General features: G+C 34.8%; 1 pseudogene; it reads right to left on the bottom strand.

The window, feature by feature from the left end:
- Positions 1-16,788, bottom strand: part of LOC129042094 (transient receptor potential cation channel subfamily A member 1-like) — a 60,427-nt pseudogene that overhangs the window by 14,439 nt on the left and 29,200 nt on the right.

Consider the following 16,788-nt stretch of genomic DNA (forward strand, 5'->3'; position numbering starts at 1 on the left):
TACATTTCATATCTTACATATGTTCAGAAGGAAAACATATACTATAGGGGCAGGAGAGGCTCTAGTGAGAAACCAGAAATTTATGGCTAGATAGGATTAGGTGGGGGGAAGGTGTTAGCTCAGTTCTACTCAATCTGATGAATTAGCTCATTTCACTCACTCATTTATTTTTCAGGCACTTAGTTCCTGTCTTTGCTGAGCCAGCATCTTGCATACTGCACCAGAAAGAAAAGTCAGTGACTGCTCTTGAGGAGCTCAAAGTCCAGTAAACCCTATGTGAAAAGTGATCTGTGAAGGTCACCACTGGATGCCCAGTGCTCAGTATAGAGCAGGGCACATAATAGGTAAACAAAACAGTCACAGAATCAATGAAGAGAGGGAGACTATATTCTAGGGCTTGCAAACAAGCATTGAGAACTGGATATAGTCAGGAAATAGGTTTTACTGGGCAGAATAACTTTTGTTTGGTTTTTCATTTGCAAGTCTTCAACTGGGTATTCTCACCGATTTACAACAGTCCCCATCAAAACCAAATATCTCTGATTTTTGCCAGGCGTGGCAGCTCACATTCGTAATCTCAGCACTTTGGGAGGCTGAGGTGGGAGGATCACCCAAGCCCTGGACTTCCAGATCAGCCTGAGCAACACAGTGAAACCCCCTCTCTACAAAAATACAAAAATTAGCTCGGCATGGTGGTGAGCACCTGTAGTTGCAGCTACTAGGTTGGCTGAGGTGGGAGGATCATCGGAGACTAGGAGGTAGAAGCTTCAGTGAGCCATGATCACTCCACTGCACTTCAGCCTGGGTCACAGACTGAAACGCTATCTCAAAAAAAAAAAAAAAAAAAAAAAAAAAACCAACCCAAAGCTAACCATCTCATACCTGCTGCTTCACATATTTTAGATCCTTGCCTGGGGTCTGAAGACATTTGAACTTGTAAGCCATAGAAGAGATCAATTATTAACTTTTAATGGTCACTAACATTTATCAAATGCTTATCATGTGCCAAATACTGTTTTAAGTCCCTTATATTAGCTGATTTAATCTTTGCAATAATCTAGAAAGTAGGCTTCATTATTATTATCTATTTGTATCCTCAAAGCTATGGTAACACAAGGAAAGAGCACCCAATAGAGTAAGGTAATTGGAAGTCTACCCCAAATAAGTGATACTTGTGCTGTTTTGAAAGCATAGCGTTAACCCATGGTGGGAGGATTTCCAGGCAAAAGGAAGAGCCTCTACAGAGTGTAGGCAGCATGAAGGAAAGAGTGACACACTCAGGGAATGTGCATTTCTGGGTAAATCCTGGGAACAGTAGGAATTGGGTAAGATATAGGTAAATCCAGCTCATAGGGACCTTTGCCTGCTGTGCTGATGGGTTTGGACTGAATTAAAGCTTTTCAAGTGGCATGGAAAAAATATTTAAAAGAGTCACTGATGGGTTCAGTTTTTAATTATCAGAATGTCACTCTGGTGACCATTTGTAGGAAGAATTAGACAAAGCAGTGTGATAAGGTAGAGATGCTCTTGAGGCTGCTGCAGAAATTTGGATGAGGAACCATGACAGTCCAAGCCAACTGGAAGCAGATGTGAAAGCCAAAGAATTATTGAAAGAACTGAGGAGAAACGTGGGAGAGTGAAATAGAGACTATCTGCCAATGATCTTAGTAGGATGACTAGGAGATTGTACTGAGAGGCAGTGGAGATTCTGAAGGAAAGATAACATTAGTCTTGGCTCTGTTGGTTTTGATTTTCCACCAGGATATCCAGGTAGAGATGCACAGTGGGTGTTGGATGTTTGGATCCTCAGAATAGGGCCAACCTGCACTACTGCTAAACCCAATTCTCTTCTGGATAATTATCTCCTAAAACATAAACAATTATCGGAGAAGAATGTAGACTTTGTGTCATTCTCCATTATTCCTATTGCCATCCTTTCTTTTTCTAGGTCACCGAAATAAAACTCTGGAGTTGTATCAAATAAGTGGACCAAAATACTTACGAGCCTGCATAATTTTTTTCTTTCCAGAAGCTCTAACTAGTACATTCTCTGGTACATAGTCAGACTCAGAGAAAGTGTGTGGAATATGTGCATGTGTGCATAAATGGATAAAGGAAAAACAGGCATGAAAATGCCAATAAGCAACCTCCATGGACCTCGAGTGGGATGCACCTTTGCCTGCATCAGCCAGCATGCTCATGGCTTGGGCAGATTCTGTAGAGAATTCCATGTGGAAGGGCACTCTCATGTCTACTGATAGTGTCTAGGCTTTGGCTGGGTTCAAGGTGGCATCTGAACATTGCAGATGCCCTCTGCATGAGAGACTTCTCCACTTGGATCTCTGGTCAATGGTAAATTCAAGCATAGAGACAATATGTTCCATAAAGGTCTCTGCCTAACCTCTGACCCCCTCTCCAACTCCAAAGCATCACACACCTTCACCTTTATTGCTTTTCCCTGCTTCTTATTTCTTCATAGCATTTATCACCCCCATGACATTATGCTACACAGTTATTTGTTTATTTAACTTCCTGACTATTTTGTAATCACACTAGGACTGAATATTGGTCTGCTTTCTTCAACACTGTTTCCCAGAACTTGCAACAGTTCATGGTATTTAGTAGATTCTCGGTATTTGCCAAGTGCATGCATCTTTGCACGCCTGAGCCTCTTGATGTGCCTGGTGCTCCTCAGGCACCAAATGAGTGTTGAATGAATAGATTTTGTGGTAGATCCTTTCTCATCTCCCCAGTGGAGGGAGATTAAAGAAGTTAAAAATAATTATCATTATGAAATGTTTCAAATGGTCAACAAACAGAAAATACATGAAAAAACTACTTACAAGTAAATTCATGAGGACAATTGGGGCAAATACTGTGAAGGAAATAAGCTGTGCAAAGGACAGAACTGGATGTGCCAATTTATTCTTCAGAAATGGTTCTAGGAAGGACTCTCAATAATTGATATTTCCTTGTATCATGCTGAAGGTCTGTATTATAGACAGCAATGGAGAACTAAAGGCATCCTGAAATGCGAAGTGTATACAATGAAAAAATGTTTCCTGGAGAGTAGAATTCTGAAAAAATGTTTCAGAATACTTTTTAAAATTCAAAGGTATGCAGTGATAAAATATTAATAAGCAGTGGCAAAGTCATCAAAAGTATATTTTCTGCATAAAGAATAAATCATCATGCACTTTACATAAACTTTTTTTTTTTTGAGATGGAGTTTTGTTCTTTTTGCCCAGGCTGGAGTGCAATGGTGCGATCTCGGCTCACTGCAACTTCTGCCTCCCGGGTTCAAGCGATTCTTCTGCCTCAGCCTCCCAAGTAACTGGGATTACAGGCATGAGCCACTACGCCTGGCCTAAACTTTTTGACAATAGAAAAAGTTACTTAACAAGACCCTACTTTTTTGTAGAATTCAAAAAAGGAAAATAATTTTTCTAAAATCATTTGAAAGATATAGCAGAAGAAAAAACTAAAGTATTAAAATACTGTTGTGATGTAATTATAAATTTTCTAGACTATTTAGATTTACATATAAATATATATTTCCATAATTCACAGTGACAAAATCAACTACTGATACAACTGCCTTACCTGTAAATTCAGGAGGACATAAAAGCTGAGTCCAAAAGCCAAAAGAAGGAAGAAAAATACAACTGCAGACCTCAACAAAGTTTTAAAAATTACCTCCAATATAACAATGAAAATTCCACAATTCTCAAATCTAGGAAAATGAAAAAATAAAATATATACTCACTTTTGTAGTCAAAGTGTATTCATACAGTGAAACTATCGTGTATTAAATCAGGTATTAGATTTCATAAATGAGATCACTGAGGCCAATTATTTTGAAAAAGAAAACATTAATTGAATAATCATATCTCATTTTCAATGTGTTAATCAAATTTATTTTTTCTTACTCTTAATGTTATCTAGTTTTGGATCCAGGGTCTTGCTTTGTCACCCAGGTTGGAGCACAGTGGTGTGACCATGGCTCACTACAACTCTGACCTCCGAGGTTCAGGTGATCCTCCTGCCTTAGCTTCCCAAGTAGCTGGGACCACAAGTGTGTGCCACCAAACCTAGCTAATTACTGCATTTTTTTTGTAGAGAAAGCATTTTGCCATGTTGTCCATGCTGGTCTCAAACTCCTGGTCTCAAGCAATCAGCCGACCTCGGCCTTTCAAAGTGCTGGGATTACAGGGGTGAGCCACTGCACCTGGCCCTAAGGTTATCTTAAATCATTTTACTACTTGGCAACTGGACATTACTTCAACTGAAGTAGGCGAGAAAAATAACAGCTTCCCAATATCAAAGAAGATGCTACCAAATTGGTAATAAAGAAATTAGAGAGGTAAATTGTGTGCTACATCAAGCAGAGATTAACTGAGTTCATGAACTGGAAGACACCTAATGCAGGGTACACAACATATGATTTGTATTTGATCCTTTTATCTCCTTCAGTTTTCTTTTCTACCCACTGCATCCTATATTGGGAAATGTCTGGATAAATAATGGGTTTGTCATCTGGCCACTAACTTGTACTTTGCATTTGACAAAGACAACTTGTTAAAAGAGGAAATTACAATATTATAAAGCTGAAAGGGACTTCAGCTAAGTTCACAGAGATGCCTAGTAACTCACTAAAGCCACTAATAATGACAGAGCCAAGGGTGTGACAGTGTCTGTCTTAAATCCTGCCTTAAATCCTCTTATTCCTTAGCCACTGCCTTTCTTACCATACCATGTCCTCTCCAAGAGGGCACACTCAACTTTGTGTCACTGTGCTCCTGACACAGTAATGCAGACGATATGGTAGAAAAAGTATGCCCCCTGGAGTCAGAAAGACTTTGATTAAATACCTATGTAGTGAATGACTAGCTGAGATCTTCAGCAAGTTACTGAACTCAGTGCTTCAGCTTCTTTTAGACAATGCGAGTAACAACATTAGCCTAGAGTAACAACATTGGCCTCATTATTGGAAAGATTATGTGAAATAACATGAAACTTTCAGAGGCTGGGGAACTCAACCTTTTTTCCCTCTCTAGAATTAAATTATTTAGGCTTATTTTTTCTTTTATACCACTTTGATTCCACATAGTATCTATCAGTTCACTTTGAGTGTTTTAATGCAAAGTAAATGCTTACATATAATATCAGGTAAAACAAGAATAGCCAACACTTTTCCCATTTACTCTCCCCATTTAATCTAGATTTGTCTAAATCAAGGTTCTTGACCTGGGCTCATTTGGTACCCAGGGGACATCTGGCATTGTCTGCATACATTTTTGGTTGTCACAACTGGAGTGGGGTGGATGCTACTGGTATCTAGTGGGTAGAAGCCAGGAGCCAGGAATGCTGCTTAGCATTTTAAATTATACAAGACAGTCCCCCTCTAGAAAAAAAAAAAAAGAAGAAGAAGAAAGAGAAGGAGAAGGAAGAAGAAGAAGAAGAGGAAGAGGAAGAGGAAGGAGAAGGAGAAGGAGAAGGAGAAGGAGAAGGAGAAGGAGAAGGAGAAGAAGGAGAAGGAGAAGGAGAAGGAGAAGGAGAAGGAGAAGAAGAAGAAGAAGAAGAAGAAGAAGAAGAAGAGAGAAAGAAAGATAGAAAGAAAGAAAGAAAGAAAGAAAGAGAAAGAGAAAAAGAAAGAAGGAAAGGGGAGGGGAGGGAAGGGAAGGGAAGCGAAGAGAAGGGAGGAAAAAAATTATCTGGCCACAAAGAACAATAGTGCCGAGTTTGAGAAACCCTGGTCTACATTCTGAACTCTGGAATCATGCTCCAGCCTTTCCTTAATAGAGTATAAAAAATTCTCCACATTTTGAAACAACTGGAAAAGGAATAAGCCAGTTTCAAATGTACACCACTTACAATAGTTTTTCTTTTGATACTAAAAATGCTTAAAGATGGGGAAATCATTAAATCTTGTTTTACCTTCGAAGACACAATAAGAAATTAATCCAATAGAAATAAACCACAATTGCTCCACATTGCCACTGCAGATGGGCTGCTATTTCAGTGAACAAGGGCAGCACTAAAATGGGGCCTGTCATGTTGATAATCCATTCAATACTATTGCTAATATCCATAAAGTAATTCCTTTTCTGGGATAGAAAAGAATAAAAAATTACCACATATACAGACCTTGCATCTATGGATGATTATATACATGTACCCAGTAATAAAATTTTTCTAGCTTTACAGCTATCTGGGGAGAAGTTTAGGACCAAGGAGTAACCTCATGCCATCCTGTATTGACTTCAGAGCCCTTGGGTTATAGATCAGTGTTGGAAATGGCCCAGAGTCCTCTGTTAACCTAGTGTTATGGGAGTCTGTTGCCTAAGGAAATCCTACAAATTGCTGGGCTTTCCTTGTGGAGACCACTCTGCAATGACAAAAATGCAAAGCATTATTATCATCAAACTTATAAATGCAAATATCTATGTGTTTACACGATGCAACAAAGAAAATTTTCACACAAAGTGAGGTGTTGTATAAAACACGTATGATTTATAAAAATAATATTCATGAAAATATACAAAAAAATTATAAAAGACTTTCAACCTCCATACTGAGAAATGAAGGATCCATACCATTTATCAACCAAAGGAAGGACCTGCACATAATTTATATACTTGGTTCTGATCTGAACTTGGCTCACTCATTAAAAAAATAGAAGATAAAGTAAAAATTATGCTATAAAAAGTTCCAAAATTGTATTAAAACTTGGAATTTTATTTAAAAGGAAAAATTTCTGTTAGAATTCAAAGAAAGACCCATTTGAAATGGAGTCTTGGGCCAGATAACTTCTTTATAAACTTTTACATTAAAAATTATCAAGTTCAAAATCTAACCATTATGTTAGCAAAATGTTTAAAAATTATGTAAGAGGAAAGACAGAAAAGTCACTCATAATAACAAAAAGGTCACTCATAATAACCATTTGTAGCCACACAGATCTTTATGGACCAGTAAAAGTGGAACATCTCTTTTATGGATATATATAGATACATCAAACAGGCAGTGACCTTACCTAAAATCATGTGATTTCTACATTTTGAAACATTTATGCTTGGTATTTCTAATCTATATGTTAGTCAAGCTATGTGAATTTATTACGACACAATATTATCTCAAGTAACAGCTTATCAATTAATTTATGTTCTGAATATTAAAATATTTGCAACTTTAGACATACAAAACGTATTCCATACCTGTTGGAAAATTTGAACCACTTCTTTGACATACCCTAATATACTTGAGCAAAAAACTAAAATCATACAAATTGTTATTAGACTTGAATTCTAAAACAATAAAGGGTAAGATACATAGTTACGAGGATATAAAACACTTTAACATTTCCATAATTTTCACTATTAAATTTTTTTTTACTTATTTTGCTTAATTTATACTGTCTACATTTGCATTAAACAGAAAATTTAAATGATGCAAATACTCATATAATTTACTAGAGATTAACACACCCACATTTCATAATGTCCTTATTAAGAGAAGTTCAAAAATTGCCAATGGAATTATAAAAGAATACGAATCTGTAGACCTACATAAAATTTTTATTGTGGTAAAATACATATATAAAATTTACCATTTTAAAAGTGTTACATTTTACATGTACATTTACATTTTAAAATATAAAATTCAGTGGCAATAAGTGTATTCACAATGTTATACCACCATTACCATTATCTGGTTCCATAACTTTTTCATCTTTTCAAATGGAAATCACATACCTACAAAGCATCTCTCCCCATTCCCATGCCCCACTTTCCCGGGCAACTACGAATGTGCTTTCTTGTAGACCTATTTTAAAGTTATACACTTCAGCATTTAAGCTAGCATCTAATAGATGTCAATTCCTTTTAAATTAGTTCACAGAATCATTAATTGACCTGTTTGTTTATATTCCCTCTCATTCTACAAAGGATTTTAGAAGAAATTCATACCACATACAAATGTTTACAGGCTATCTATAGTAATCAAAGTTTTGATATTTCAGATTTATTATGGTTTAGTAGTCTTAAGAAAAAATACACTTTTTATAATCCTGTATTTTAAAAAGTCAAAATTTGAAATTACCTAGTTATCCAGTATTTCTGAATGATCACTAGTTTTACTGATGATTCCAGCGGAGTTGAAAGCCATTCCTGGTTTTATTCTGACAACAAGAAAGGTCATAGGTATGAGACCAAGACAGTAAAATCCTAGATTTATCATATGGGCTATAAATCCGTAAGCTAACCTACAAAAAAAATAAGCAAACCAGAATTGAGTCGTTTTAAACAAAAATATTTACTTCAGATACCTGTGGGAAAAGTGGTAGTAGTCTTTCAGAAACCTAGTTTGGAAATTCACTGAAGTTTAAAATCAAGTAAATCTTCTAATTCACCTTTTTCATTTTCAGAGAAGGAATCTCAAGTTCTGAGGAAATTATGACTTAACAAATTAATGAAAGAGTAGGGTATTTAGCCCATATACTCTGACACCAAGATGAACGCTCTTCCCAGAACACACCTCTCACTTCTATGTCCACTACACTTAGGCTTCAGAGTGCCTCTCCATGTTTGACATAATAATTCCTTCCCATTCCCCAAATATTCAATTTAATGTTAAAGATAAACAAATTGTAGGCTCTAGGAAGTTTCTTCATGTCTTATATAATATTTTTCTCCCACCTCCTAAATATTTCATTTAATGATAAAGATAAACAATGCCAGTATTTAAATACCAATATTTGCCTTTGATGCTTATTCTTTTAAAAGTGTAAAACATTAAAATAACAAAATCAAAAACATTAAAGTACCACTAAAACATAATTGTTTTGAAGACTTTTAAATAGATTCAATAGGCACAGCATTAAACAATAAATACTACTTAATATCTACCATTTCATGAGTAAATACTCTTTACACACAGGATGATGGAGAATCTCTGTGCAGTTATATTGTAACACTGCCTCAGAAATAAAGAGTAATAAAATACAATAATAATAAACTACTGAGTATAAACTAATATTTTTATTGTCTAGTTTTATAACTTTATTTTGATATTATAAAAGTGACACTTATTTTAGAAAATTGGAAAAATTAAAAATTATATCAAGATTAAAAAAACAGAAAACCATTTCACACAAGGACAATCATATGACACAGTTTGTCCCTTTAGATGTCTGGCTGCTTGAGGTAACGTAAGTTTTTTAATCTTATATAGGGTTACAACAGGAAATGACATTAAAGATAAATTATCAAGAGTTATATCCTCATTCTGTCCTTGAAGGAATTCAGGCTTATCTTTCCAGAAAGTTTTTATATAGTAGAATACACATAAATATTTGTTAAGTTAAATCTAGATTATAAATTTTCATTAGAATTATTTGTAACTACTAGTATTTATTTAAAAATTAGTTTTTAATTATTCAAGAAATACATAGAGGGACAAATGTCAATAAGGTAGAAAAACAGTAAGTCCCAGGCCCTCCTTCCTCCATAGAGATATGTAATTAAAAACAATACAAAGACCATTATCTTTGTGAGCAATGCAGAACCTAGTTAAGAGATTCCTAAACCCTAGGTGAGCATGTAGCCAAAAAGAACCATATCAAAGACAGTAGAAAAATTCATGGCCTTTACTTGCCACAGCTCTTCCCTCTGGCACAGCACAGTATCACTGGGAAAAAAAACTTCCAACTCCTGGTTTCTCCCTGGAATAAGAGAAAAAAAAGAGTGGAAGATACATCCAATGTTCTGACTTCTGAGAGGGTACCCAAGAAAATGAGTTTTATCTTGCCTGAATCTAAGCTCTGAAAGGAATAAGTGTCAGGAGGGGATCACTGATAACAAAGTAGGTCATTGGGACTTAGTCTAGTGCCAGAGAAGATAGTGTCACAGACAGACACTAGGCAGTGTCCCAGTATCATGACTTGCTACAGCACCAGAGAGGCTGTAGTACCACAGACATATTATACTGAGGGGAGGTACTGAGTAAAGAGAGGTAAGCCTCTTCAACTGGTAGATAACAAGCACAAGCCCAGAGAAGATGAATCCCTAGAAAAGGCTTGAGAAGTCTCCAGCATTTGTAGCGAGGCAGAAGAAACAATGAGTGAATTCAAAGACAGGATATTCAAAATTATCAAGTCTGAAGGGCAAAAAGAAAAAAGAAAAGAAGAAAAGTGAAGAGAGCCTAAGGGATTTAAAGAAAACAAGCAGAACAGCATGCACATTATGAGAAGTTCCAAAGAAGAAAAAGAAGATGGAGGATTAGAAAGCCTATTTGAATAAATAATGACTGAAAATCTCCCAAATCTGAGAAAAGAAATGAACACACACATTCAAGAAGCTCAAAGAACTCCAACTAGCATAAATTTAACGTGAGCTATCCTGAGACACATTGTAATCAAACTGTCAAAATTCAGACAAAGACAATTTTGAAATCAGCAAGAGAAAAGCAAGCTATCACATACACGGTAGCTCCAATATGATTATCAGCAAATTTCTAGGCAGAAACATTGCAGGCTAGAAGACAGTGGAATGATATATTCAAACTACTGACAGAAAATAAACTGATAACCAAGAATATTATAACTGGTAAAAATGGTCCTTTAAAAATAAAGGAGAAATAAGATTTTCCCAGGTAAACATAGGGTGAGAAAGTGCATCACCACTAGACTAGCCCTATAAGAAATGCTGAAGAGAGTTCTTCAAGTTGAAATGAAATAATGCTAAACAGCAACACAAAATCATACAAAAGTATAAAACTCTCTGGTAAAGGTCAACATATAGACAATTATAGAATTTGGTTATATTATAAGCAAAAAAATTACTTTTAAATCTGGCATAAAAGTACTTAAACAATACCATAGAAAGTAACTCTAAATCTATGTTAATGGATATGCAATTAAGAAGCAGTATTATGCATCATCAAGAACATAAAAGTGGACGTGGATGAAGTAATACAAAGGAGTAGAGTTTTTCTATGCAGTTGAAATTAAATTGTTATCAGTTTAAAATAGATTCTTACACATTTAAGATATTTGATTTAATTGCAATGTTAACTGATAAGAAAATATGTATATAATATACACAAAAGGAAACAGTAAGGGAATCAAAACATATCACTACAAGAAAAATATCAATGACACACAAAAGAAGACAGCAAGATAGGAGAAGAGAGACAAAACAGCTACCACATACTGAAAACAATTAATGAAGTGGCAATAGTAAGTTATTTCCTGTCAGTAATTACTTTAAAGTTAAATTGGTTAAACTCTTCTATTAAAATACAAAGATTGACTGAATGGATAAAACACAGGATTCAACTATATGCTGTCTGCAAGAGACTCAGTTTAGCTATAAGAACAACACACTGAAAGTGAAAGGATGGAAAAATATTCCATCCTTTCACATATTCCATGCAAATAAGTAATATGTAGTATTTCTTTAAAAAGACAAGGAATATGTGGTATGTACACACAATGGAATATTATTCAGCCTTAAAAAAGAAGAATGTCATGTCACATGCTCTAATATGGATGAACCTTGAGGAGATTATGGTAAATGAAATGAGCAAGTCACAGAAGTACAAATACTTTTAAGATTCCACTTATATGAAGTACTTAAATTAGTGAAAATCGTAGAAACAGAAAATAGAAAGTGGTTTCCAAGGGCTGGGGGAAGGATGAGGGGAAATTAGTGTTTAATAAGTACAGGGTTTCAGTTTTGCAACATGAAAGAATTCTAGACATTCCTTGAGTAACAATGTGAAAATAATTAACACTACTGAACTGTACATTTGAAAACAGTTAAGACAGTAAATTTAACTTTATATTTTTTGCCACAATCAAAAAAGAAAAGAAATACATAAACAAATTCTTTTTTAAACTACTGAAACATTGGATAAGGCTGTACTTCTCACCACACCTATGCCCCAATTCTGGGCATGATGTCATTTCCCCAGTAGTATCATCATTACTAACTTCTTGTTCATCCTCCCAAATCCTTTTCTATATTTCTAAACACAAACATGCATGTACAAAAACTTACATGTAGTTATAGAAAATATGATTATTTTGTATTTACGTTTTTACTCAACTTATGTCTTCCACTTGCTTATTTATTCAACAACATAGCCTAGAAATATATCAAAGTTATTTAAAGATTATCAGTAATACTGTTTTTAAATACTGCTTAATATTCTATTGTATGGATATAGCAGTTTATTTAGACTGTCCCTTGTTGATTAATACCACTACTGTTTAACATTTTGCAAGTAAAAATGATGCAGCCAGGATGGTCTGCTTAGCCCCTGGGGAAGATTATTTTTAATTTGATAAATTCTATCTTTTATTTCTGGAAAATTCTCAGACATTATTCTGCTTAATTTTTCTCTCCATCTTTCTCTCTAAAAATAAAAAAAAATCCATCTTTCTGGAACAACTTTTAGATAGAAGTTAGGGTTTCTTGTTTTAGCTTCCTTGTATTAACTTTGATTTGTTTGTAGTTTCCAAGATTATTCCACCAAACAACTTCTACATTTTTGGACTGAACATCCACCTACATTTTGGAAAACCTGTTATAATTCTCATCAGCACTGTATTAGACTTTTTCTATCTTGGTGTTCATAAAAATCCTCTGAGAGGCTTATTTAAAAATTAGATTCCTAGGTCTACTCCCAAATATTCTGGGTTAGTAGGTCTAAGATGGGCCTTAGGAACCTTCATTTTAATAAACGAACCACAATAATTATGATTCAAGAAGCTAGAGATTCCAGTTTAAAAACTACTACTGTGTCATCAACAACTGTATATTTCTAGGTTCACTTTTTTTATTTTCAACTTATTTTTACCCCAACCATTTGAAAAGTAATTGAGATATATTTGTATATAGTATTCTTGGGGAATTAAAGAAACCCTTGTTGCAAATATTCGTTGTCAGTTGGATGCCCAGTGGAACCCATAAAACTACATATCTAGCTATTCTTGGGAGAAAAAAAAACCTGGCAGGATCTATTGTTTTTTGAGATCTCAACTAAATTTCCATGTAGATGTGACTCTTTTTTCCGTTTAAAATTAATGTTTTTCTCAAGCTAAAATGAAAAATATGGAAACATATTTGTAAGAGGAACTCACTTAATTAAAATGTTACTAATATTCAAAAACCATACTAGAGACACATACAGATAGTTGTTTTCCATGGGCTTTCATTAAAATAATCCTCTTATTATGTTTTGAAATCTTGTAACTCTGCTTTTAAACTATTAACAAATATGGCAAACCTACCCCTTAAGGTATATAAGTACAATGTAAGTTTAAATATCACCCAAATGAAGAGTAAATAAGACTTAAAGTATCCAATGTGTTTGTAGCTGTGCTAATAGAGTTTCTAAGGAAGCTCTACTCTTGCATGAACCATTAATGAAATAGTCTCTCACTGGATCCAGTTTGTCTTAATCTCAGTATCTGATTTCTTATCTTCTCCTATTTGGTCCATCTGACTTTCAAACTTTCTGTGCAAAACAATTTCCAATCAGGCCAGCTGCCTTCCTGAAAAGCCCCACTCAGCTCACTTATATCTAAGGCAAGGTTTGCTAAGCTATTAAGACATCATAAACTCTTGTGCTGGTTTGACACTGAGTGCACTGTATCCAAGTGAGCCTATTTCATTTAAATTATACACTGCCCATTGTTATATATTGTCTATTTCTTTTTAGATGCCACATAGATCTTATTTCCTCCTATTCTTATTCTGATGGTGGAGACCAAAAAAAAAAAGATACATTTTCTTTATGATAGAAGTATTGCCTATTTTAAAAATTAAAATTAAGAAACACATACATATGCAACAATTGTTCTAAGTATAACTGTAGTGTAGTTACTATTAGATCACTGGACTATCGATTATAAACTATACTAATAGCAAAACATAACATACTCCAGGAGAGCTGAAGTTCTTACAGCAAAGGTGAGTCAGTTGCCATCACCAGTGTTGAGGGCATAAAATCCCCATGAGTCTGCATCCTTCACACTCCAAGTGCTTGGTAAGCCTTATAGGTTTAACTTTGGGTGATGACTGCAGCCATGGTCTGTACCAAAGGCTCCAGGGTTGGGAAATGAACTCATTGAAGGTGAATGAAAATTCCTTATTGGCCTACAGCAGTGTTGCCCAATAGAACTTTCTGCAGTGACAAAAATGTCTTCTACCTGTGGTGTTCAATATAAGAGCTGCAAGTCAAATGGGTTGCTGAGCACTTGAAATGTGTCTAGTGTGACTGAAAAAATTATAAACTTCATTTAATTTTAACTAGTTTTAATTCAGGTAGCCACATGTGACTAATGGCTCCCATATTAGATAGCACGAGTCTAGACGAAAATTTTCAAATCCAGTCCTCAAATCTGTTTTGCTCTGTTTTGTTTTGCATGCACACAATTTTAATTTGTTGTCAATATTTACACAAGTATTGGCTGCTATTGCCACGTGGCAATGATTTGTTGAACCCAGTAGCCACTGTCCTTTTAACCAGGAGTTTAAGTTACTTGTCTATTACTGTTTTCTCTGTACTTATTTCAGTTTGAGACCTTTGATTTAGACTGAAGGGGATCATATGCATGGTTTTGATTGCTTCATTGGCTAGAAATGTAAAAGTATCTTTGAAATAAGAGCTGCTTTGGAACAAGTTACTTGGGAAGTTCAAGTCCATGGTGTGTGTTCAAAGCCTACTTCAGACTGGGTTCATCCCTCTGGAAGGCACCTCTCCATGGTCAGTTTGTCTTGGAGCCCAGCGGCTGACCGAACTTGAAAGCTGTGACTGTAAAATATCACCCTTTGCATTTTCCTGGAGTTTATACTAGAGGAAACTCTTAAATATGCAGGTGGATAGAGGTGGCAAGTGTTACCTGTGTTGTCCATGGTTTATTTGATTCTGGTTTGGAGCAGGTCTTACGTGACCATTAGAAAAGAAGGGTAGAACTTTATAGCAACTGAAAAAAATGATTGCTTTCTTTATTAAAAAATAAAGGGTTGAGTCACATGGCAGACACGGGCATAGAATTATACAACTGGAATTCTCCCCATCCACCTAATGTGGGACTATTGTATTAAAACATTTTAGAACCCGGCTAGAAACTACCTAGATAATGAAAACACCGAACTTACATTGAGGGCTACAAGAGGTTTATATGTGATATTCTTTGTAGGTGTTATATTTTCTGTTAATTCTAATGGGCATTGAAGATATCTGAAATTATACTTGATCTGTAGAAAATTTTTAAAAAGTAGTTAGTCAAGTACAGAATCCACAAAATAATTCTTGAAAAATCAAACATACAAGTATACAATTTTGCTAAAAATTAAGTGATTTGAACAAAGTTGAAACATTTCGAGTGGAAAAAAGATATTATATTATTGCATATTAATTATAAAAATAAACATCCTGGAAGGCTGTTATTCAATTGCTTTATACCTCACAGTCATGGAAAAAGAGTAATTCTCAAAAGATCATTTAGATATTTTAGATCTTCATTATTAAGGCAAAACTACCCAAGGAAATATAAAGACTAGACATAACACTAAATGATGCTATTAGAAACTATTAAAATATTAGAGGAAAACTGAGGAGGTAAGGGAAAAATTATTTCACAAGTAGATAATACAATAATATGAAAAAAATGAGACCAGTATTTGCCATCTCCAGTAGATTACACATTGATAGTAATAACATTTTTAATATTTTTCAAAGAACATAAAAAAAGCAAATTTCAAATTATTATGATAAAATAAACTTTTGTAGTAGTCTTCGCAGGACTTATCCTCTGGGGAAGGCAACATGCAGAAATCTAAAAGTACCTTTCAAACAGAAAAACCACCTAAGATATTGGGCAGGCCACTATATATTAGAAAGAATTTTATCCCATTTCTAAAATAACACACAAGATATTTCTCTCCCTTTTCTTGGCTTCTTGCATCTCAAGGATAAATTATAATCTATGTCATCCAGGAACAAAGTTTACAATACAAAGTGTTACAAATACATCTGCATGTTTCAGAAATAACCAGGTGATTCAGAAAAATACCATGTGCTTGAGAGTAAAATTGCAGGTACTAAAATTTGGGTAAGAGATATTCCACTAGTTTTGCCCAAGATTTGATGTCTTTCTGGGCTCCTAAAGCATATATAGATTACAGGTTGAGCAATCATAATCTGAAAATCTAAAATTCTAAGTGCTCCAAAATCCAATACTTTTTGAGTACCCACATGATGTCACAAGTGGAAAATTCCACACATAAGTACCTAAACTTTGTTTCATGCACAAAATTATTAAAAATATTGTATAAAATTAACTGTAGGCTATGCTTTTAAGAATTATATGAAACACAAATGAATTTTGTATCTACACTTGGATCTCATCCCCATGATACCCCGTTATATATAGGCCAATATCTTGAAATCCAAAACACTATTGGTCCCAAGCAGTTTGGATAAGGGATAGTCAATCTGTCTGATTCCTTTACTCAGTTTCTTACAGTGACAACTTATTGTCCCTAATCAAGATTTTTCATCCCAGGTCTGGAGTCTTTCCATGATTTAGGTTCAGTCTTCTGAATTGCCCCAGTCTGGAGTAATGTGTTTGTTCCTATACCTCATATGCCAAGCAACACAGAGAGAGTATGGGTTAGAGGGCAGTGGACAGGATAGTGGGGGATAGATGCTGTAACAAGAAATAGATGAAGACCCTCTAGATAGTTAACTCAGGGAGAGAACACTTATAGGGTCACA

The sequence above is a fragment of the Pongo pygmaeus genome, chromosome 7, assembly GCF_028885625.2.
Source record: "Pongo pygmaeus isolate AG05252 chromosome 7, NHGRI_mPonPyg2-v2.0_pri, whole genome shotgun sequence".
NCBI lineage: Eukaryota > Metazoa > Chordata > Mammalia > Primates > Hominidae > Pongo > Pongo pygmaeus.